Source organism: Rhodnius prolixus, unplaced genomic scaffold (assembly GCF_049639745.1).
Source record: "Rhodnius prolixus isolate KJV_2025 unplaced genomic scaffold, Rpr scaffold_9, whole genome shotgun sequence".
NCBI lineage: Eukaryota > Metazoa > Arthropoda > Insecta > Hemiptera > Reduviidae > Rhodnius > Rhodnius prolixus.
In genome coordinates, this window is record NW_027411604.1 from 20,311,585 (window position 1) to 20,337,866 (window position 26,282).

Below are 26,282 nucleotides of genomic sequence, written 5' to 3' on the forward strand. Positions count from 1 at the left end.
GGACAATTTTTCTATTTTGGTAGCAGTATACTTTATATATATATATATATTTACATTATTCTTGTTCATTCATTGGTTTGAATAGCGTAAGCAGATCACGTAGTTGCCCAACTTCTAAATAACTCAATTCCCAGTCAGTTCGCCCAGGTAGTGCGGCCTGTTAGATGTGCTTCTGGTGTACATGGACATCTATATAAGACGAATACTAAATCGGTTCTGCTTGTACTGTTTACTTTTCATCCTACTTTTCAAACCGTCGCACGCCTGTCTTATCTTTGCGCCTTTTTTTCCCCCCTTGCTAACCCCTAGTTTCTGAATCTTGCACTGGTATGAAGAAGCTACGGTGGGCAATTGTTAACGAAAACATAAAAGAAACGCTGGATTACATTTAAATGAACATAAAGAAGTGATGAAGAATTTTTTATACTATAGGTGGATTGTTGGTGGGTAAAATTGGGTTTTTTGGGGTGAGATTGACTAGTTTTTTTTTTTTGGAAAGTGGAAAATTCAAGTGTGTAATCACCCAATTTTTCAAACAGGGCTTAACGTCCAGCTATCAAATTAGGTGTCGTGTGACGAGGGCGGAAGCTCACACTTTACTATAAACAATTTATTCTCTACCAAATAAAAAGTACCCATACACGGGATTCGAACCAGGGATCTCCCACTCACAAAGCCAAGCTCTTGTCCACTAGACCAACAACCGCCCCCAAAAGAGGAATGTATTTGCTACATATATTTCCCCTGGCCATAATAAACAACTCCCATATAACCTAAATAGAATTTATTTGTTGTCCGTTGTGCTTCCAAATATTTCTGTCTGGTTTAAAATTTCACCTCAAATATCTTCTTTTTTTTTTAAATAGTCACATTAAAAAAGCGTACCTAACTTGCTTTGTATGATTTGAAGAGATAATGTTTGTTTTTTCCCGTTTTAATTTGAAAATGAAATTTTTTATAAACTTTTTTTCCAATTAACAAACAATTTGGCAAAGCAGTGGCTGGACGAAATTTACTGAATACGATTCTTAAATATTTAGGAGAGAATTTTTAATAAATTGGATAAAAATTTTAGAAGCACATCCTTGCTGAAATGTTTACCGGTTGTAATAGTTTTTCGAAATTTACATCCAATTAAAATAAGATTAAAACTTAAAAATCAGCTGCAAATACTCTCGAAACTTTTCCATCCTGATTCTTTGGTAATATATTTTTTACTGAAAAAGTACTCAAATAAAAGATAGAAGCCCATTCATGTCTGCTTTGAGCGAAAGAAGTTTTTAAAAAAAGAATCATTTGAGCCGTTTTTTGAGTAAATCTGAACAAATTGAAATAAAATCGATTCAGCCTGATTGATTCATGAAGTAGTTGATTACGTCCAAAGGCTTTATCGATTGATACCCTCGATGGCATTGAATCGGACTATCAAATTTAACGCTGCGATTTTCAATACTTGAGTTATGATGACCTCACAATCTTTTTTTCAGTTTTTCCCCCTTGGTAGGGGTCGGATTTATAACGTTCATTATTAATATTATTATTTTTTTTATGGTCTAAGGCGCTTCAATAACTGAGGGTTATTGGCACCCGGAGCTTTTTTCTGTGCACTGCCGGCCTCCGGACAGTTTTCTCTCGTTACAGACAACACTGTCCATCACCGGACAGTGAGCTGTAAGAAGCTCCTAGGAAGAGAAAATCTAAGGGTCAGCAGCTGGATTCGAACCCGGGACCTCCGCGTGGGAGTATGCTAACCTCATAGCTAATCCCTTCCCTCTAACGTTCATTATTATTATTATTATTATTATTAATATTTTGCATTATAATTATTTATTGTTACTTGCTTATAATACAATTGTAGCAAGGGTTTGACCCGAGCATTTAAAGATATAACACAAAAAAGAGAACAAAGGCAACTTAAATAAATTCACTTTTACAAATGAACAAACTATAAAATTAATAAAAACAAATTTATAATTTTTATAGAATTGATTACAAACAAATAAATGCATTCCATTTTGTATATCGTACCGAAACATAACAGGTTCTCTAACAAAATGTCTGTTTGTATAGATGAAGAAAAGGTTATATTATACAGGGTGTTCATTTGAGGATATACAGTGAGCAGTTGATAACCTCCTGGCTAACCTGGCTTGCGAGCCAGAGGAGGCACCTTTGAAGGCACAGTACACAGCTTTACAAGTTGAGTAAAGTGCATTATTGATAAATTAAGGAATAAGATCAATAAAAGATATTAAAACTGTCCGGTAGGACAGTTGTATAAGGGTTGACCATCAAAAACTGCACGAAAAAGCGTAACGTTGAAAAACACCCAACTTTGACAATTTTTTTCTCTTTTTCTATAAAAGATAAAATTCCCAAATTTTCTTTAAATCTTACTCCAAACCCTCCTTTATAACTGTAATTTTTTTGCAACCACCCAGATCTAATAGGTTTCGAGAAAAAAGTTGCCGAAAATGAGCAAAAACGGCTTTTTCAAAAAATGTTCTTGTTCTTGTTCTTCTTGTTGTTGTTGTTGTTGTTGTTGTTCTTGTTGTTACCTTTTTTGTAAACAACGTAGCGCCTAAACGCGTGAACCGATTTTAATGAATGAGATGTCATTCGATTCAGTATTTTATGTAGATGTGTCTTTTGGGGGTCCGAACGCTGTACATCGAATGGGAGAGGAGTTAGCCCCCTTTATGTAAGGCCCCCTCCAAAATTATTATTACTAATTACTCTGTAAATCTTGGCCCGATTTTGATAAAATTTGGTAGGATGATAGAGTTAGGGCTCCCCTACGTAACATTAATGCGGCGATCAGCTCTTACACTTGTTAAGGGGAAGTATAGCAATCGTTTCAAATTATCGACACGTGAACCGATTTTTATGAATGAAGTGTCATTCGAATCGAAATTTTATACAAATTTGCACTTTAAAAGTCCCGGCACCGTGCCTCATAAGGAGGGGAGTTTGCCCCACTTTCTAAAACTATTATTACCAATATTTCTATAACGCTTAGTCCGATTTTGATAAAATTCAGCTCGAATAAGTGGTTATAGCTCCTCTACGTTGCTGATTCTCTTGCTCCTACTAAGAGGAAGTACTGCAATCGTTTAAATTATCAATGAGTGAACCGATTTAAATCAATGAATTGTTCGATTAAAAAATCTTTGCCTCTTTGCCTTTTAGGGAGAAGTACTGCAATCCTAGTTTATTTTTCTTACTCCTCTTAAAAGGAAGTACTGAAATCGCAGTTTAATTTTGCTATTTACGTACAAATACCTTCCTATGTTATTCAAAACGCTTTCTCAAAAAAATTGTTATTGAGGATGGTTTGGGAGCCGCAACTACAATCATTCTTTAAAAAGATCTCTCCAGTGGTAGTTAACACCTTATCAGGTTATAATGATAGAATTGCTTATTCCAAATTTTAAAAAAATCTGTAAAGCAGATATGTAACTTTGTAAAATAGACAAAAAGGAAAATCTATCCAAAAGGTACAAAAATCTCCTTAACAAAAACTTACAGTTTAAAATGTTAAGTATAAGGGTTGATTAAACGCCAAAAGGTACACAAATCAGCGAGTACCCAACATTTCATTAATACTTCATTCATATTTAAGTAATTTTACTGCATTAATTTTCATTAATAAGTTATTTTTTAGAATTTATTAGATATCACAGACCCTTATGCTGGCCACTTCATTTATATTATTTTTTTGTTATAATGATGATAAATCACATATACGTACATGCATGTTAAAGTAAAGATAAAGTTAGAGTAGGCTACTGTCTTGAATTCGTCTTACCGAAAAATTCGTGAGCACAATTAACACACAGTTAATAACAAGTAGATTATTAAACAATAATTATTCATTTCTCTATTGTAATTTAATTTAGTCCCCCTAATTTTACTTATAGTAAAATACTGGAATAATTAGCTGTCCTAAATATAAATATATAAATATATGCATATCTTATTTACTTTATATTACATATATACAACATTGTGGGAAGAACACCTAGATGGAGAATGTAATTGAAGAAAACTATATTATTTGCGATAAAGCCAGATAATTATTACCTATTATTATAAACGTTTGACTACTTCATAAAATAACAATTGCTTTAATCGAAGAATGAACTTAAACCGACGATTTTTGTTTAAAAATGTTGATCACCTAAATATGTGGCAGGAGGTTCCCAATTTTTTTGGTAATTAAACATAACTCTCCCAAAATTACCAAATAATTATTAAACCTTCTTGTTTGTAGCAGATGTAAAATTAATTTTTAGCCATTTTGTGTATGCTTGAGAACATCTAAAGCTCTTAACATTTGATTTTTCTTAGAAAAATCACTCGGAAAACTACTTATTTCCCCGATATTAAGAAAAATAATAGCTTTACTGCCTTGGCAATATTTTCAGAATTAAGGGGATGAAAAAATACATAAAAATAACCAATCGCGTGCTCTTCTTTCTCTTTGATAACAAGTTAATAAAATTGAAATATGATTAATGAATATCAGATTTTAAAATGATCTTGCACCTTTAATTTTAAAGATATCGAATTGCGGTTTCCGGTTTCTTTCATAACTTTGTATTCTCTTTAAAACTGTGTATATGAAAATGGGGGCCAGCAGCAAACCCTCACTTTTAGCGGCGTATTTGAGCGGGAATCTAAAATCAAGTCACATATTCTGAAACTAGATGTGACGGGCATTTGAATGCGTCTTAAAATGAACACCCTGTACTATAAATATGTAAATACTTGGTTTTTTAAAACATCTAACATCGGACAGATAAATTAGGAAATGAATTAGATCATCTTTATTGTCTTCATATAGCGAGTAAGTTTATCAGTATTACACTTATAGATCCTACTGAGGCTGTAGAGTTAAGGCTTCATCTCTTAATATCTGTGAATATCCTTACGTTCATTACTGTATAGCTAATGTTCATTAAGTTCTCTTTGAATTCAATTGGATAACCAAAAACAGAAAACAATCTCAGCCACAGTACATTTCAGCTAAACGGTCAACGCCTCTATACGCTCGTGTAAGTACCCTAAACCCGAGATACGAGGGTCGTTTGAAAAGTCCGTGCAAAGTCAGAGAGATAGCACCACTGGCGCGTATCGAGGTTATGTTTAGTTAGTAGCATCTCTTGGAAGAACACACACCAAGTTTCAGCCAGATCGGTCTATTTCTTTGTGTTTGGCATTCGTTTGAATCGAGGAAGTAGTCGAGTGATTTTCAAAAAATGGACGAAAAAGAATTTCGTGTGTTGATTAAACACTACTTTATGAAAGGCAAAACGCCTCAGGAGACTAAAGAGAAGCTTGATAAACATTATGGTGACTCTGCACCTTTGATTAGAACAGTTTATAAGTGGTTTCAAAATTTTCGGAGTGGCCATATGGGCACAAGTGACGCTGAACGTTCTGGACGCCCTGTTGAGGTTATTACTCCAGAAATCATTGATAAAATCCATGATATGGTGATGGATGACAGAAGAGTGAAGGTGCGTGAGATTGCTAGTGCTGTGGGCATCTCGAATGAACGGGTACATAATATTTTGCATCAACATTTGGACATGACAAAGCTATCCGCAAGATGGGTGCCGCGATTGCTCACGCTTGACCAAAAACGAAATCGTGTGAAGTGTTGCAAGGACGGTTTGTAGCTGTTCCAGAAGAATCCGCAGGACTTTAAGCGTCGTTTCGTCACTGTGGATGAAACTTGGATACATCACTACACTCCTGAGACCAAAGAACAATCTAAACAATGGGTTACCATGGGGGAATCTGCGCCAAAAAAGGCGAAGACCGTTCCTTCGGCCGGAAAGATTATGGCGACTGTCTTTTGGGATTCGCAAGGAATAATCCTGATCGACTATCTGGAAAAGGGTAAATCTATTACAGGTGCATATTATTCATCGTTATTGGACCGTTTGAAAACCGAGTTGCAAGGAAAACGCCCACGATTGGCCCACAAAAAAGTATTTTTCCATCACGACAACGCACTAGCTCACACCTCAGCAGTTGTGGTCGCAAAATTAATGGAAATAGGGTCCCAACTCGTTTCACATCCCCCCTATTCTCCAGACTTGGCTCCCTCGGACTACTATTTGTTCCCCAATATGAAGAAATGGCTGGCGGGAAAAAGATTTTATTCAAACGAGGAGGTGATTGCAGAAACGAATGGCTATTTTTCAGACTTGGACAAATCCTATTATTCGGAAGGGATCAACAAACTAGAGCTGCGTTGGACGAAGTGTATAAGCCTAAAAGGAGACTATGTTGAAAAATAAAAAAGGTTTACCCCAAAAAATTAAGTAGTTTTTATTTTTGCACGGACTTTTCAAACGACCCTCGTATAGTATTAAACATAATTACTTCCAATATCTCAATCAATGACCTGATCTAAGTAAGAAGTTTCTGGTTGCTAGAAACCCAGACGTTATATTGAATGCGAGCATATTGATTACAGATCTCAGACTTGATGTCCTCCCCAAAAGACAGTCGCGACGTAAATCTCCTCCTCTTTTCTTTAAACTCTCGACTAAGAACTCCTTTATCAGCAAGTAGAGATTATCATACTTAAAAAAAGAAAAGAATAAGGAGCATAAAAAAAGAAGACCTTGCCTGGGACAAGTTTGAAAATCATATGGACTACAACAAGGTGGCAACAGTCCAAATGTTTTGTGGTAACCAAACCTATCCTTAGGATGGTTAAAAGAGTTAGGTAGATTTGGCAAGTATTATCCTGGAGGACGAGGGTAACCGGTGGCTAGCTTCCTCACTGCCAATCCCCTCCTACACCTTTCTTTGAACAATTTTTTGTTTTGTATTAGTGTGTGTGTGTTTCTCTTCTTTTTTATCTTTATAGTTGGCGTCTTAGTTGGGTAAGAGTATTTCTATAACAGTTTTGCTTATTTATTTATTTTTCCATTAAATACTCATTTATAGTTCAAGGAAAGTTTTCATCATATCTTTGTTGTTTTTTGTTCGCAAAGAAATAGAAACTTCTTGGAGGGACAATCGGTAATAGAATAATGTTTCATATTTTTTTTTTTTTTTAGGATAAGATGGTTGAGGAAGAAGTTGTTCTAAAGATATTTGAATGTAAGTAGAATGTAAGAAAGAGGAAATAAAGGATGTGATCATTGGAATAGGAACCAAGAGCCAAGAGGTTTGGCAAAGGAATGGTCCTATAACCGTGTTATGCTCCAAGTATACGACGACACCCTGCTCAGAAAGAAGAAGAATCCCTTTCTACCATCTCAACTCTTAGACTTTTTTTTAGACTTCCATTTATAAAAGATGGCGGAGTAGAAAGAAAAAAAATAGAATGAATAATAATCAGCTTGGAAATGGCCCAAAGTTATTTAAGTAATAATTAGGCTTAATTGTGTTTTACTAATATTAAAATTTGTCTGTAGGGGCAACTCGTTTCACTTTTTATTCTATATTATTTTACACCGGCAAAGGTTTTGTCCCTTCTTTTAATTCTTTTCAGCCGCGCTTTTTTATATATAATTACAGCCATTAAATAATAATAATTATTATTATTAAAAGCTGTTTACTCTCCATAAATGAAGAAATAATTATTCCATTTTTCATGCGACTCCGTGCATGTCGCTACCAATCCTTTACTGTTCCAACAGTATCTATAAATATATTTTTATTAATTTTGCTGACTAATTCATTCAATATTTGGTAGATGAGAAGGTGGTAATATGGGACAGTCTTTTTTTACCTTGCATATTTTGAACACTACTGAATTTAAAATCTACTCTGAAGTTAAAATCATGATTTGTCTTTGTAATTTTGGAGTCCTGAGTGGATTACAGCAAGTGGAGTCTGGAGTTACACTGAAAAAAGGTCTGTCGTGGTGCCCATATTGGGTTTTCACAAAGTGTGGTGGTAATATGGGACACACATAATAATTATAGTTAATGTTCTCGTTTCTCCATGAATTGTAAAAAAAATAAGCCTTAAATATGCCACAAAAAACTATATTTTACACAATTATCGTACATTAAGGATAAAAATTAGGGTGTAATCAGTTTTCTTAGAGAAATGTCAAGAAATCTTTGAAATGATCTTTTTAGGCCCTGTAAAAAAAATATATTTATAAGACACTAGTTTCGTTCTCAGTGCCACTTTTCACACTTGTACGGCAGACGCTTAACGAGGTTGTTCAAGTTAATAACACCATACACCGCCCACAATATAACCTCATTTTTTTCCCCCCAATATACATTCATATTTGAAATCCATAATACTGGCAATTAAAACTCTCTACTTTCTACATTTTTAATGTCTAAGGGAAATTATTCTAACTTTCCTCGGTATTAACGAAAAGCAGAGGAAAATCAACCTTAAGAAAACTTTTTTGCATTGTCAAAATCAACACGGTCCTCTCTTGGACAAAGCTGCCACTCGATTGACGGCGCTGCCTTCTGCAGCAGATAAAGCCTACCTCAAAGAATAGTAAGGCACCAAAAACTAACAGATAGCACTACTGGTTTCACAAAAACTGGGGTGTCCCAAATTCCAACCCCGTCCCATATTACCACCTTCTCCTCTATATACAGTTCATAATATCCATTATTATTATTATTAAATTCGTCTTAGATTTTATACTTTTAATCTATGATTAGTACTCTATTTTATACCTCTTTTTCTATTTTATTCCTCTATTATTTTATTTATTTTTTTATATTTATTTATTTTATTTTATTATTTTAATATTTATTTATTTTATTATTTTAATATTTATTTATTTTATAATTATTTATTTATTTATGTATTATTATTATATTCCTCTTTACTTGAGAGACATTTCGGCATCTTTTAAATGACATCATCTGTCGTAATATTTTATCTGCAGAAAAAATGCAGTTATTGTTTTTTTCATGAAGATGAATTGCTATTTTAAATTGTACCAAACTTTAAAATTTATACACCTAAAAAAGTTGTAATAAAAATTGTATTAATTCTGACAATACAATTAATAATAATTTTGATTATTTTAATAATAATAATTAATAATAATCTAAAACAATTTTGACAAAGTTAAAAAAATATAATTATTTTGTTTTAAATAAAATAAATGTACTTATGTATATAATAATAGTATTAAATGTTAGAGCATTAAATTAAGATGGTAAAATTTATTATGCAACGTTTTATTACTCGCATAATTCACTTAAAATTACCGAAGAAAAATTATTGCATTATTGGCATTTAATTGATAATTTTATAAATATGCAAATGATTTAAATTGAAATTATAATTAAAATTGATCATCTAGCCCATTCGATACTTTTCAAAAAAGATAAATACAATTTTTTTTGGTAAATAAAGAATTTATAAATCAAGTTGGTAAGCTAGGAATTGCGTAAAGTAACGGCTGATTATTGAAGTTACTAAGATGGCGAAATACACACCTGATTGGTTGAAATTATTGAAATGGTGCAAATTGATTGGCTGTTGAATTTTTGAATGAAATTATTTAACGCATATGACTGGATATTTATTATTTTATCTTCTTTGGCAAAAATCACTAAATACATATGTTTTATTACAAAAATTTACATTTATGAATATTTTATATATGGTTACCCACACATACCTTGAATGTGTTGAATGTAAGTTGAATAAAGTTCTAGTGTTGATAAGCACCCATCTCGTAATTTTTTTTTACTTAGTATAATTAAATGTGAATAAGTGTAAGGAAGATAATTAGAGCACCTCAATCAACGGTGTAATGCAAGTCAATGTAAAGCAAGAAGTAATTAGTGGAAGTAGGTAAGTTAACTCTGCTAGATGGCGAAGTCCCAACTACGTGCTTTACAACTAGTATAAAGTCCGTGCAGTCTACTTAGTGGACATCTTCTAATAAAGTGTCTAAAGACTATTCACTAAGATTGAATTAGTGTGTTGGTACGACTGCTTTGTCTGGAGCTGGCTTGTTTATTTATTTTTTCTTTTTGTTTCTCATCATTTCTCACCAAGCGGATGATGTGGTTATAATTGCCCGAACTCAAAACGGCTTTTTACTACAATACACCTACCTCTTGCCATGAATTTTGAAACAACATATGAAAAGAATTACACTACCCTGAAGAAGTAAATTTACCTAATAAAACCTAATTATTCAATGAAAATAATCAATCCTTGTCTATTCTAGAATTCTATTAAAATCTAAGTTAGGTTAGGTTAGGTTAGGATAGGTTAAGTTAGGTTAGGTAAGGTTAGATTAGGTTAGGTTAGGTTAGGTTACGTTAGACAATGTTAACCGAGAAAACTCGTACATTTTTCTACAAGAAGTAGAAATTATTTTTCTTCCAAAAAATCGCGCATCTTTTCGTTAAAAAACCATTCTTCCTTGCTCATACTATGGAGATCCTGATTTAGAGGAAGGCCAAGGAACTACCGCCATTCTGGAATAGGAATTCTTAGAAAGTAATCTCCTCGAAGATCGTCTCTTCTGGTAGAGGTTTTCTCCTTGGGCTATTGTTTAAACCAGTTAAGATTAGATGTTCAAACGAATAGCGTGTATTTTACAGTCAAATCGAAGGCCGCCTCAGTTAAATTCCGTTTTATAGATTTTAGTACGCAGTACTAACCAAGGTAGTAAAACGAGGCTTGCAAAGTGGTAAAATGTATTAGGGGTACTGGATTCGATTTTCGGTTTAGGCCTTGAATTTTATTTAATGGTTATTATGTGAAATATACAGGGTGAACCAGTAAGTAATGTCCATAGGCCTACTGTGTGTAGTACATCTAAAGTGGAGTTCAATGATGTATTGGCCAACTTCATATTTTCCTCTGTTCTTGAGTGTCACTTTAATTTTTTTTTTTTTTTCTAAAATCATTACTTTTTTTTTGCAATAAAAATGTTATTACTCAGAAAGTTTTAGTCCGAATTCGATTCTGATGGCACGGTTAGAAAGAGAGATAAATTTTCTAAAACTTGATACCATTTCGAAGCATAAGTTATTCTCCAAACAGCCTCAATCTTCCTCCGGATGCTGGAAAAATAAAAGTAATCGAAATTTTTAAGAAAACCCATTCGTCCCTTATGTGATCATTATCCGATCTAGGTGCTGGCACTTTTTTTTATAAAAGTTTCCTTGTTTAATGGGCTTTCAAACGGTATATCATTTTCCAGGATTCCTTTTATCTTCGTATGAGAAATTATGTTTGTTTTGCACGAGCACTCAAGAGTGTTAGTTATCAAGTTGTTTAATTCATTGAATACTCGTAGATGGACCAGTAGTAAATTTTAAAGTAGGCTGTCTTAAAATAAGGAAGTCAAAGGTTACAAATTGCACTAAAAATTCTAAATTCTGAAATATTTGAGAAAATGTTAGGAAATGTTTTAAACAAATACTATTTTTATAATCGAAGGTTATTTTGCTTAGTTTCAAATAGGGTACAATAAAAATTTTTGAAACCAATCTAACAGATAAGAGAAGACACCTAGTTGTCTGGTTCATCCAATATACGAGTAGTAAATTATGTTTACTAGCCGGCTTCGTTCTTGACACTAAATTTGATAGGCGAAAAAGTCTGCCTGAAAAATTAGGCATTAATTTACACGTTACGATTCTGTTTTTTATGTTTTTGATTGGTAGTTTTTAATTTTATTTATGTTTGGTCAATTGTTTGTTCTTCCCTCTTCATTCCTCTCTTTAAATACTTAAACGTACCTCCCTAGGGAGTACAAATTGAGAATCCATCGGACCATGAACATTGATTTCAACAAGAGAATATGTTGAAACTAAAATAATCTGGAGCTTTAACCAAATGGGAATTTATTGTTGTAGATGTTTGGTGAACATGTGCGGCTCCAGTAACACGTGTATATATATATATATAACTAGGGCATTCCAGGTAGATTCCTGGAGCATCTAGCTCTACCTTTTCTTCCCTTTCCTCTACACTCTTCTGGGATAGAATTTAGATGATTCCATTGGTGGTAGTAAAAACACATACACATATGTTCAAAATACTGCACATACTACAGATTATTATATATTTGTGTTTAAGTACGTATGTGGGCTATCTGCTGACAGTATGATTAACGATTTAGGTATATGGGCGTCTATGGAAGAGCGGAAGATTTCCAGTGTAGCCAAAAAAGATATACCTGAAATAAATCTGTACGTGATGGTAAACTAGTTGTTCGGCTAACAAAAGTTGGTACTCCTGGACATGAGTATCGGATAGAGGAGTAGGACGCAAAGGAAGATGTTAGGACCTTTACAGCACATCTATTATTGCCAACATTCAATAAGGAGCTAGTGGACAAGGGTCGCCCTACTCTCTTTAACCTTAGGGAAATCATATAAATTATTCCTTACCTACGCTTAAAGCCACGGGAATATTCAAACGTTTTTACTTAGAAGATGGTTAAACACACTGTTAAGATCTATTTTTCATATTTATTTATTATTATCTCTCTCATCTCATAACGGTGGTCATTGTAATTGTGCAGAGTTTTTGAATTTTCAAGGGGAAATAAATAGCATTAGTTTCACAAAATACGCAAAAAGGGGAGTTCATAAATTCCTCTGGGTCTACATAGCAAGAAAACAGGACATCTCCAGAAGTTTATCTTTTAGGCTCTGGTTCATCAGGAAACGTGAAAACAATTTGGGTCAAAATCGGATCAACGCAAGCAACAGTTTATTGAAAATAGCTCTTCTGGGAGATTAGGTTTGGTTGCACTTCTCATCATACACCACTATTTATATTTTGAGCCTAATAATAAAAAAAAACAGTAATTTGTCATTGAAAATGACTTTATTGTTTTTCAAAATATTCTCCTTTATGATCTATACAATTCTGCATGCGTTCGAACCACTTGTCAAAGCATTTTTTCCATTCCGCTTGAGACTCCTCCAAAACATGGTTTTTGAATGCATCAACGGCTTCTTCTGCCGACGAAAATCGTCCACGTAATTTATTCTTGACGTTCGGAAACAAAAAGACGTCATTTGGTGCCAAATCAGGACTGTACGGCGGATGACCTATTAATTCAATTTTTTGAGTGCTCAAATAGTCGGTTGTTAGACAAGATGTGTGACAGCTGGCATTGTCTTGATGAATGATCCGACGGCGCTTGTTTGTTTTCCTTATTTCATCGAAGACTTCCGGCAAACAAATGGTTGTGTACCATTCAGAATTGACCGTTCTACGTTCCTTTAAAGGCACTGCTGCCACATGAGAAGTTTTGCCGAAAAAACAGGCGACCATTTGTTTCGAAGTGCTTCGAGCGCGAACAACTTTTGTTGGATTTAGTTCATCTTGAAACGCCCATACAGACGACTGCTGTTTAGTTTCCGGCTCATACCTGTTACAATCTTATACACGTCTTTTGAAGCACCGCCATTGTATTTCTTAAGCATTCCATTTTTTCGCTGAGACACAATTTTCAAGGGAATGTAAACAACACAAATCGCACTCAAATAACAAAACGTTTGGAAGAAGGTTATGGTCAAAAATGTCAAACTTTCAAGTGGAAACATCAGATAGCACCTGACAACACTCAGTGTTGCCAAGGCTCAAAGTATAAGTAGTGCCCTTTGTACTTTCCTTTAGAACTAAGTTCAAGGTTATAACTCACAAATAAAATGTCTCCAAATACCGGAAGTTAGTATCAAATCTAATTCTATTCACTTTAGAAGGAAGGAACCCCAACACTCCATAGAAGTAGACATTGGTAGTTCCGGTAAGAGTTGTAGATTTTTGTGTTATTTTTAATCACTATACGATAGAAAGTTTAAGTAAATTCGCATGAGGCATCTGCTTTGAAAAACTGTAAAAGTGGAAAATTATTTTTTGAAAAAAATAGCACTTTCGGTCTGCTGATTTTCGCCAAAATTGGAAATTCCGTTAACACTTTAGATTCTTATTAATATTAGAAGTGGTAAGTCAGTACAATAAACAGTACGAGTAACAGCACTTTAGAGCAATATCTGACCACTTTTCTTTCCAAATTTTTCTGGAAAAAAAAAGGAGTGAATAAAACTTGTAGATCTACATATTATATTTAGTAAAATTGTAGGAGCTTTCAGAAAAAATAAAATTGAAACCCTCATAAAACTAGAAAATTGATTCAGAGAAGTGGAGATTTCTGGTTAACCAATTTTAACGAAAACAATATTGTGACTTCCTCCATTAGGCGCCTAATCTAAGCATCAAATTTGAAATGGTTGCGTTTATCTATTTTTGAGTCAAACATAGGCACAAACAGAAACAATTTGTAAAAAAAAACCATTCTCTGTCTCAAGGAACCCTAAATCGAATATCCACGGTGAAAAACTCAAAATTCGAAAATTAGCACGATTACAATACTTTCCCCTTACTTTATAAAAAGTTTTATAAATAAATATAATACCAAAATAACTTAATGTAGCAGCAAAAGATAAAGAACAAATAATTTTGTTTGACGCAATAAATTTAACTTTGTAACCCCAATGTTTGTTCGTTTTATTCCCGTTACTGTAATAAGCATTTTAAATAATTACAAAAAAAGACAAAAAGAATAAATCCAGTAGCGAAACAAAGAACAAAAAATGAAAGAGCGGTCAGCCTGACCGCTCGCCAGTAATAATGATACAAATAATTCATGTCGGAGGTTAATGTTTGTAACCATGCCAATTTTTACTCTTAGTTTTTTGCTATGCTTTTACTTTTTTTCTTTATTAAAATGTTATTATTATTTTGACTTAGATTTTTTTAAATAAAATAAACCATATCTCTTTGATTAGTGTTATACTTTTTCTTTTTTAATTTATTTGTTAAGTTACACCAGCGCTAGATGCACTATTACTAACAATGACAATAACTGACACCACTACAAACTCACTAATTGAGGGCAGAAGTTACCCAGTGATAACACTCCCTAAGTCGTCTCCAGGATTAGCTACTCTCTTCAGATGAGAGAAAATCGCGAGGCCACTGGCTGATTTTAATCGTCTGCGAGGATGATCTGGATGGTGATGAGATGATAGATTGCGGACCAGAGGATTGTAGAATGAGAGTGCAAGTTCTAATGAAAACTTTTTGTAGCGAGTTCGTGCTACCTGGACCTACAAACCAGGAATTTCCAGGTCTGTGTGGATGGTTAGATTTGAAACGTAAAATGGAGCGTTAACGATAGTGCGGAGAATTTTAGACTGAAGAGATTGAATTCGTTGAAGATTGGAGCGTTTCGTTGAACCCCACAGTTCAATACCGGGTTTTAGTATAGAATTGTACATCAGTCGTTAGTTATTAAGTGAAAGATTTGATCGTCGGTCTAGTAGTCTTTTAAGTAGTCGATAACGCCTGTTAACTTCAATTCGTTTAAGTCGTGTGTGAGGGTTCCAAGTCAGTCTTTTGTCTAAATACAGCCCAAGATAACGGACACAACATTGGCAGGAGGAATTGGAATTGAGTCATAGAAGATCGGAGGAAGAGGGATGCGGCGGAGAGTAAAAGTAATATTTTGAGATTTTGTTTCATTTAACTTGATTTTCCATTTTTGAAACCATTCCTCAAGAGAGAAGAGATGAGTTTGAAGATTTCTGTGTGAAGTTACCGGATCAATGTGAGGAGAAAGTAAGTGTTATACTTCAAAAATAAAATAATACTAATATTTGTTGCGGGAGGAAATTAGCTATGCGGATAGCGTATTGGATTCCCACATTGCGGATCTCAGGTTCGAATCCAGCTGCTGGCCTTTAGATTTGCTCTTTCTAGAAGCTTCTTATAGCTCACTGTCACCGGTGATGGACAGTGTTGTCAGTAACGAGAGAGAGAACACCGATCCGTGTGGTACCGGGTGAGAATAGTCCCACGGTATCCCCTGCCTTTCGTAAGAGGCGACTAATAGGGGACGTGTACGGAAAACCGTCTCACCTGGAATGGTATTGCCCAAGCTGACAACAGGAGGGTATAGAGAAACCTGGTAAGTCATGAGCTGGCCAAGGCTGGGCCAGTGTGACAGAGTCTCTATGAAATGGTACCAAGGGGATCGTGATGATCGCTGATGCCCGCTGGAGTTCTGTCTCCAGGTTGACGAGTTGAGGAAAGGTTTCATGGTGGTTGTGGTAAAGCAGGGACGATGGTAGAGTCCCCTTGGTCTGTTGTGTGTGGGGGAGGATGGTGGTTTTACCTTCTCATTCACCGCGAGAACACTGTACCGGAGTCCGGCAGTGCACAGAAAAAAGCTCCGGGTGCCAATAACCTTAGTTATTCACGCGCCTTAGACCATAGAAAATAATGCAAATATTTTAGACGCTCACCACTTTATTGATATTGATGGTGAAGGACTTCCAAAGGTATAGATCTAAATAACTGCAACTAGTACCTCAAGTTGAGTCAAATTTTAAGAGCCATTTTCGAAAAAAATTGAAAAATCTTTGAAAACTAAAGAATTGATTTAGTATTTTAGTATTTTTAGTATTTAGGTATTTTGGGTGGCCGATTTTAACTGAAATCTTTTTGCGATGTCCACAGTTAACACCTAAGTTAATTAATCTAATTTGGACTATGTAAATTTTCTGTTATTGAGTTACAGGGGAAACACAATTGGTGAGAGAGAGAGGGTGATTATGAAAAAAGCAATTTCTGGTGATAACTCAAAATTGATAACCTTACAATAAATACCTTCCCTTACAATAATAGTAAAGTAATTGCCTATTTTTTCAGGTAGGCTTTAAAGTCCAGCTACCAATTAGGTGTCTTGGACGGAGGCGACTAGCAAACATACTTAACTGTAAATTTCTTTTATTAACCATTAAATAAAATCCAAGGTCTAAGACCGGGAATCGAACCCAGTACCACAATACATATTAGCTTTACAGGTCTCGCTCTTAACCCGCTCGGCTACCGTGGCACCCTCTTCTCTTATAATAGTAGAGTTAGATATTATAATACAGGAGGAGAGAAATTAGAATCATGATCATAAAACTTTGATTATCCAACAAAATATCCTAATGAAAAAAAACTAGGTTAGCGCTAAAGTTCGATTTTGTTTTGTATTCAATGAAACACAGAACGGCGGCGCAAAAGTTGATATAGCCTGGAGTTTGCAAGATATCAAGCATTGGATGCAATTCTCTAAAACCCAACCCTCGGGAAAACTGTATTGATTCTTCTTCTTCTTGCAACTTTTAACTTTAAGAAGTAGGGAAGAAAAGAGTGCGGGAAAAATCAAGTGGAAAAACTTTTCCTACTTTAACTTGATTTTTTTATTAATAGCTGGGATATTGAAGGGTGTAGTTATAAGAGAAAAGTTATTAACGATTTCCATATAATTAGAGTTTTCTTATGAAAATGGTGTTAAAAGAAAAACCTTAAATGAATGATGGACAAAGTATTGCAATAGTAGATTTAAGCATCTTGCAAAAGGAAGGAAAAACGGAATTTGGTAACTACAGAAAACAATTAATGTGACAAACACACAATATTCCCAAGGTTATAAACAACTTTGATTCCGTCAAACACCAAATTATTGAATCGTATTTAATTCTAACTAACAACAACTAGTGTCACCGTACATAACACTCACATTAACCTTACAAGGAAGCCTTCCAGTTTAAGCATATTTCTGCAAACCCAACTTTAATCTCTCTTGACAATGGATAACCGTACATATCCTTTATCTATCTTCGCAATTCAAGGAGGGGACTAGCTCATTGGAAAGCCAGTATACAGGATTTACACGAGAAGATCTCGTATTCGTACAAAGCTGCTAGCCATTAGATTATTCTCTTCCTAGGAGCTTCAATTACAGTTCACGGTCTGGTGATGTAACGAAAGAACACTGTCCGGAGGCTGGCAGTTTACCGATAAAAAGCTCTGGGCGCCCAATAACTTCGAATTTTTGTCGCCTCTTAAATTAAAAATGAATAAAAGAATCTTCGCAATTTGCTTAGCAGTCCATCTCGCTTCAATGTATCCTATCTCTGACATGCTTCGTCTTCATTTCTTCTCACTAATAATAATAATAATAATAATAATAAAACCTTGCGCAGTGGCAATATCGTAACCAATGAAGGCCTCCTGAGGTGCGATTATTGCTAGTTGAAAACTTTTACCAACCTGCAGACGGCTATACGCCATGCATTTCCTAATAATTTTTTGTTTATTTTTTTTGTATTTTACATTTAATTATAAATAAAGGTTTATTGATTGATTGATAATATAAGGGAAGGGATTAGCTATGAGGTTAGCATACTGGACTCCCACGCGGAGGTCCCGGGTTCGAATCCAGCAGCTGACCCATAGATTTTCTCTTCCTAGGCGCTTCTTACAGCTCACTGTCCGGTGATGGACAGTGTTGTCTGTAAGGAGAGAACACTGTCCGGAGGCCGGCAGTGCACTGGAAAAAGCTCCGCGCGCTAATAACCTCAGTTGTTGATGCGCCAAAAAAAAAAAAATAAAATAAAATAATAATAATAATATGTTAATAAGAAAAAGAAGAAGCATAATAATAAGGAACCCTAACCCTATCATCCTACCAAATTTTATCAAAATCGGGCCAAGATTAATTAGTAATAATAATTTTGGGGGGGCCTTACATAAAGTGGGCTAACTCCTCTTCCATTCAATGTACAGCGTCGAGACCCCCAAAAGGCACATCTACATAAAATTCCGAATGGAATGACACCTCATTCATGAAAATCAGTTCGCGCGTTTAGGCGGTACGTTGTTCACAAAAAAAGGTAACAAGAACAAGAACATTTTTTGAAAAAGCCGTTTTTGCTCATTTTCGGCAACTTTTTTCTAGAAACCTATTAGATCTGGGTTGTTGCAGAAAAATTACAGTTATATAGAAGAGTTTGCCCTATAATTTATATAAAAAGAGAAAAAAATTGTCAAAGTTGGGTGTTTTTCAACGTCACGCTTTTTCGTGCAGTTTTTGACGATCAACCCTTATACAACTGTCCTATAGGAAAGTTTTAATAACCTTCTGTTTAAAAAATATAAATATAAATTATTTAAAAAAAATAGCTTTTGACGTGAATACGTCTTTAAATTTGCTATCATGTAGAGGCAATCCAACAAACCTAATGATAACAAAATCGGGGGATGCAGTTTGGCATTATAGTTTTGAATCTATCGCCTACATCCACAATTAAATTAGACCACTGGATAGCTAAAGGATCAAAGAATTCATTACGGTAAGCGAGGACGGTGACGCATCGCGCGCGCGTGGGAGGGAAGGACGCCATTTTGAGATCATTTTGCTGTGTATCGAGATTTGCAATTAGTATAACTTTTGACTCCATGTTCGTTTAAGTTTTAATCGTCAGCATTCGTCATAAAACATTAGTGAAGAAGAAGAAGAAGAAATGTCTTCATTACCAAAATTTAGTATATACAATATTTACATTATAAAAAAAAGAAAACAATACAAAACATAAACTTTTTTTCTATATATCTTTCAAAAATTAAAGAACTACTGAAATTAAAAAATCACAAAAAGAACATAAAATCTTAATGTATACAAAATAAAGACGGAAACACATTGGTCCAAGACCGTCAGTGTGGAGTCTGGGGAAAATTCTAATTAATATTTAAAAATAAAAAATAAAAAATGTAAAAAAAAAAAATAAAAAAAAAAAATACACATCTGGATTATACAATCTTTCAATAAATTTGAATTTTCAGAATTTATGACGAATAATAAAAATAAAAATAACTATTGGTTTACTTGCCTAAATTCAGTGTTCATTACGAGATTGGTGAAGGTTCGAATCATTATTATTACTATTAACATCTCTGTTATTAACGGAGTTATGTAAGAAAGTGAAGAGAGGTTAGGAGGAATGGCATACTGTGCCTTAGGAGAAACCTAAGAGCTCATCAGTTTTAATCTGAGGGCAAAGGCTGAGCCAATAAAATTTGCCAACGCTAGCCAATTTCTACCATTCAGGAACTCTAAAATAGCTGCACTAGAAAGGGAAGAGGTGCCAAGCCACTTAGTTCGAAGACTACCGAATACCGGACACACCACTAGGAAATGGTGTAAGTCTTCAACTTCCTCTCGGTTACTCAGCGTACACTTTGTATCTGAAGTCCTGAAGCGTTTGAAATTAAGCGGCAAAACATCTGCCCTTGCTTTAAAGATCCACCTTGCCTTATAAAGTTGAAGATCATTGTTCAGATAGGAATTGTTTCCCAAATCGAACAAGAGCTCACAGTAAAGCGAAGAGAAGCTAGTCTCTAAAGTTTTTTGCAGAGCTTGTTTTTTAAAATATTTCCGAAGCTCATTAGTTAGCAATATAAAGCTATTCCTCCATAGATCAGTGTCGTTCAAGTTGTCTAGGTTCAGATTTACCTCCAAATTTACCATTTCTGCATATCTGCTAACTTCTTTAAACCAAAATAGATTTCTTTTAATTACTTCCCTGGCCAAGATTTTTGGGTATCTGTAATTTGGGAGATCAAGAATTTTGAGAATATATTTAAAGTGGAGTTTAAGAGTGTAAATAAAGACAGGTGACAGGCTTGTTTCAGTGCAAATAAAGGCGGAGGAAGTGTATTTGGGTACTCTGAATAACTTTTTGATAAAGAAATACAGCAACTTTTCGACCTCATCGAAACGCTGCCAACCCCAGACCTGCGCCCCATAACAGAGTACAGATCTGCTGACGCTGTTAAAAATTCGGACTTTGACAGGGTAGGAGATGTCATTGTTCTCGATCAACATTAGTGTAAAATAGTGACATTGAATATAATAAGGTGTTAGAAAAAAAAAAATTATCAAAAATATATAATGTCGGCCTATACGCGTCGAAAAGCCAAAACCAAATACAGAGATCGGATAAGGTTGGAAAGAGCTTCTCAAGAGCAATCGAATGGTAATAATAAAACACCATATGACCGAGTCAAGCTGTGCCAGGAACGTAAAAGAATGAATGCGGCCGAGCGGATCAACGACGGTGTCAGTACATCTGCAGCTGGGGCGGTAGAAATTATGCAAGTGGATGATGAAATCGCTTCTACATCGACAACGGACTGTATAGGCATAGATTGTGTTCGATCGCCGATTTGTTTCCTTGATTTCATCCTAAATACAGAAAAAAAAATATTTTATATAAAAAATATAACCCGTTACGTAAACGTATTCACGTACAACACACGGCCGTATCCATGACACAGCCGCAGTTTTTTTTTTTTTCAGATTTTCACGCAGAACCAAAATAATTTGACACCTTGTTACAATAATTAATTAATCCTTTATTTTTCTAATAAAAATAATAATAATAATAAATAAAAGATATTTTAATTGTATTGTAGGTTCTTCATTTATAATTTTATATCTTACATCCCAGATAATCCGAGGTAGACAGCAAGTTAACAATATAAAGGCCAGAAAGACAAGAACTTCCCATGAACCTGAGTCGGAGAGCTCACCTAGAGTAGGACATATAGCCAGGAAATTGTAGAGATCCTCCTGTATCCCTAAGGAGCACAAAGGGCACAAGCCATCATAACCTTTGCCGCTCTAACCGCGGGACACTATTCAGCTCGGCTCGTACCTTGTTACAATAATTGTGGGCTTTTTCCTCTTTTTACTAGTTACAATACCTGCTATTTACATTAAAAATTAATGTACTTGCTGAGTAGGTAAATAGATTAGCAATATTAGAGAAAGATTTGAAATCTGTGACGTGAAAGAGAATGGAGAAATTAACAAAATGAACATAATTCATCTCAAGAGTTAATTTTTCTTTTCTTTTTCTAAATATGTTTAGATTCCTGTACCATTTTTCGATACAGAATTTAAATATAATCGAAACTTTAATCACTCTTGTTCGAAAGGCGGAAGAAAAAAGCGAAGGGAATCACAAGTGAAGTGAGAAGAAATAACCTCTAAACGAAGATAAATATAGTAGAAGAAGCTTAAGGCTGAGTTTGGTAAGGTTGCGGATGAGGGAATGTTGGACGAACTTACTGCTTCTGTACTCTGCCACCTTCTACTCTGGCGAACTACTCCGGAGGTGTGGTGTACTTGGAGTGGAGGCCGGCACCATACCCAGGTATAAAGACGGTGTGAAAGATTGCTACCACGCTAGACCAACGGCCCCTCTATATATATACACTCGACTATTGGCAACGAAGATATATCTAACTTTATATTAGCTTGGAACTTGAGTTAACATCATCTAAACCATAACGTACCATATCTAAACTGTATCATTCACTTTTCAGCCATTGGTTTCTCTGCTTTAGTGCAACTATACCACAGTTATCAATGTTCATAACCATTATTACATTCTGTTACACAACTAATTGTAAGTAAGAAAAGTTAGTGAAAATCCTGCGCATTTTCTATTTTCATTTATCACCTTAAATTTATTTTTTGAGGTTCCCTAATTCCCGAAAAAGTGGTTTTTTATAGATTAGTCTCAGGCGCCACGGTAGCCGAGCGGTTAGAGGCGAGACCTGCAAAGCTAACATGTATTGTGGTACTGGGTTCGATTCCCCAGTTCTTAGGCCTTGAATTTTATTTAATGGTTAATACGAGGTGTGGCTATTAAATAAAGAGACTGATGCTGCTACAGAAGAACTATGCATGCGCTAAATCCTAACGACCGACAGCTGTGCAGCGTAAAGCCTTCTCTTTCGATTGCAGCGTCTCACGTGTTAGAGAAATCTGTCCTGACCGGAACCGTCGTTTGTGTAAGAGTTGTTAGTTTCGTTTTACCCGAAAACATTATGCTACACATGTACGTAGTAGAGCAACGAATTGTCGTAAAATTTCACATGAAACTGGGTAAAACCGCTACTGAAACTTATCTTTTATTAAAAGAAGTTTATGGCGATGAATGTTTATCACGTGCGCAGGTTTTTGAGTGGTTTAAGCGTTTCCAAGATGGCCGAGAAAATGTCGATGATGATGACCGCCCTTCCACGTCCAAAACGGATGAAAATATCGATTATAATTAATCAACATTACTACCGTGAGGTGGTTGCTCAACTCCGTGAAAGAGAAAGGAAAAAAATTATGTCAAAATATAAATAAATTGTCTTTCAAGACGTTTCTAGCCAAGTACAACATCCCAGTTTTAGGCCATCCGACTTATTCGCCTGACCTAGCCCCATGTGACTTTTATGTGTAATCCAAAGTCAAATCTGCATCAAGAGGTACACGATTTCAGTCCGTTGAAGCTGTGAAAGAAAAAGCGGCACGCGTCATGCAGGAGCTGACAGAAAAAGACTTCCAGCACTGTTTCGTGCAATGGTAAATTCGCATGGAGCGTTGTAGCGATAGGGGAGGGGTGTATATTGAAGGTGATAATAACTAAATGTGTATAAATTTAAAATAAAATGTTTTACAGCAATAGTCTCGTTATTTAATAGCCACTTCTCGTATGAGAACCTTCTAGTAAAGTATGTTTGCCAGTCGCCTCCGTCCACGATATCTAATCTGTACAATTTAGGCTCTTTTCCTTCCTCGCTGAGTATGTGTAAACGTGTGTATTTGTGTGTGTACATAACAACTGTAACTTTAAAAAAGCCCACCAAAATTCCATTACATGTCGTAAATGGTTGGTTACGCAATATGCCGGAGCCAATGGCACATGAGAACGGCCTATCTGAGAAATGTGGGTGTTGGGTAACAGGTTGTGCCTAAATGTCTGTAGGATCCCAGAAAAAAAAAGGTGCGATTGCGAGCTACCAGGTCTGCCTGTACCAGAGAATTCGTTGTTCACCTAACTAATTAGAGGGCTCGGGCCTTTAGCATTCTCATAGCTACCAGTTTCTATGCTTGTCTATGGGTAGATAATATTATACTATGGGATCCCAAACGCTGTAATCATCCGTTCGCGCTTTATGTGGCTTAAGGTTGCCACATCTGAAGCGCTGTAATTGTTGGGTTCTAACTGAAGTACAAATGAGGATTCTTTTCATTTATTTCAGTGTACTTTTTCTTTTTTCCTCTTTAATGAAAAAGAAGTCTTTAATAAGAATTCAGAATATCTGTATGTGTTTATGAACAAAATATATATGTAGGATCCTTAAACTTGACAAAAAAATTAATAAAAAACTAAAATAAAGGAATGCTTATTTTTCCGGAGTGCTTATTTTTCCGGAGTGCTTTACGTCCAACTACCAATTAGGTATCGGAGGCGACTAGCAAACATACTTTACTGTAAATTTCTTGTATTAACCATTAAATAAAATCCCATGCCTAAGACAGGGAATCGAACCCAGTACCATAGTACATTTTAGCTGCGCAGGTCTCGCCTCTAACCGCTCGGCTACCGTGGTGCCTAGCTGAAATTTAAATACATTATTTCGATTATAATAACACCAGGAGGCGCAACTGTAACTTACCGTACAAAATTCCTAAACCTAAAATAGCACTTTAGTCAAAATTGATTTTTCCCTTTTTTTTTTTGTGATTAGACCAGATCACCTGGGTAGTACGAAGTGTGTTTTATTTTATTTTTTTAAGTACTTACTTAACAGTTTACTTACTGTTTCGAAATTCGGCTGCTGCAGTGCTACATCTGCCGTGGAAGAGTCAAACGCTATGACCTTGATTACGTCTGTTTTTTAAGTATTTAAAGTACCTCCACTGACTGAGAATCCCGGTGACTGTGAAATACACGCCTGTGATTCGTTTTCTTATTGCTTAAAGTTGGGAAAGTGGCTGAAATTCATCAGTGAAATCAGTAAAGTTTATGGAGAAAACATTATGAACAGTGAGCATTTTTAAAGATAGCCACACTAAATCGTACATGGTGTAGAATGAATTGAGCACCCAGTAAACTACTAACTGTTTCTGCACTTGTAGAGATTTTGCATTTGGGTATGGACACTCATGATGATGAGGTTAAAAAAGACCGCGTTGCAGTGGTTGTCAAATCAGAGTGGCAGACCTCTATGAGGATGGGATTCCAGAAGCTGGGTTGTACGATACGATAAGTGCCTTTATATTAGTGGCAATTAAGATTAAGGCACAGTAGATTAAGATACTGGCTTTCAGGTAAATATAAAATTCTTATAAGAATACTTGGTTTTCATTAATTTCAAGACGGTACTTATGAAAAAGAAAGCCTTGTACTTGTTTTAATCTACGGTAAATTAAATCTAAAAAGGCACTCCGTTCACCAGATAGTAGTTACTTTACATTTCACAGTGCCATATATATCTATCTATGTATATGTACAGATATATATAAGAGAGAGTACGGGCGGAAGGAGATGGAGGCTATCTTTACATTAGAGTTACAGAAGTGTACCTAGCAGTGACTTGGACATGTTGAATAAAACATACAGCCAGCTCTATGGAAACTATACTAGCACCACTATAGGAGCTAGGCACTTCGGCTATACTGAGAGCCATTTGTCCCCAGCGACACTCACAATACTCCTCTTCAAGTAAACCTTCATGATGTTCATTGTGTGCGATATATATATATATATATATATATATATATATATATATATATATATACATGTGTTGGAGGCGGTGACTGAGTTGGTACAGGTAAGATTGTACGGTCAGAACAGGTGCACTTTCACCAAAGAATATACATTTATTCACCACAGCAGTATCCAGCCTCTTTGCTTGATATCCTATCTCTCTTCACCACAACATGGACCACCATTTTCAACACCTTTCATCGCTTCACTGTCCATTTCCAAGATTGCAAACACAAAAGTGGTAGGAATCCATTCCTTTAATCTGACTTCATTCCTTAACTGATTTCATTTATTATCTGTTCACCCATCAATTTTACCACAAAGTACCCTTATTTCTCTTCTTTCTTTTCCTTTTTAAAGAGAAAACTATTCTTTTTTTTTCAAAAACTAACCTAATGAACGTGGGCAGAACTGCAGAATTTGAACTGTTATATGGGGGTGCATCCTTTGCATTCTTGTCGTGCCCAAAAACACAATAATTGTTCCAGTAATATCCTAAAAACTGGGCGGCTATCTATTGACATTTGAATACAAATTTTATGTTACATAATTCAATTGCAATCGTAAAAAGACGATTGCTATTTAATACCAGTATTTTCTTTCCTTTATACTTAAGTTGTTTAATGTCTAAAGTTTAAGCTTAATATTTTTGGCAGAAGCGCCCCTCAACTTCATACTTCCAGAGTGAGAATATATTACATACAGCATATTATGTTCTTTTGTGTAACCAAATATCTTAACAGTAATTAATATTAAAATTAACTTTACCTAAATATTTATCAGTTCTCTTATATTACTAAGAGCAAGTTAAATATATGAGCATTGAAAGAG

At 35.0% G+C, this 26,282-nt stretch overlaps 1 protein-coding gene and 1 pseudogene across 6 annotated transcripts in view; both read left to right on the plus strand.

Moving 5' to 3' along the window:
* Positions 1 to 26,282, plus strand: part of LOC141454028 (uncharacterized) — a 772,684-nt gene that overhangs the window by 436,831 nt on the left and 309,571 nt on the right. The gene's annotated exons all lie outside the window — the stretch shown is intronic.
* Positions 18,030 to 18,185, plus strand: LOC141454830 (U4 spliceosomal RNA; annotated as a pseudogene).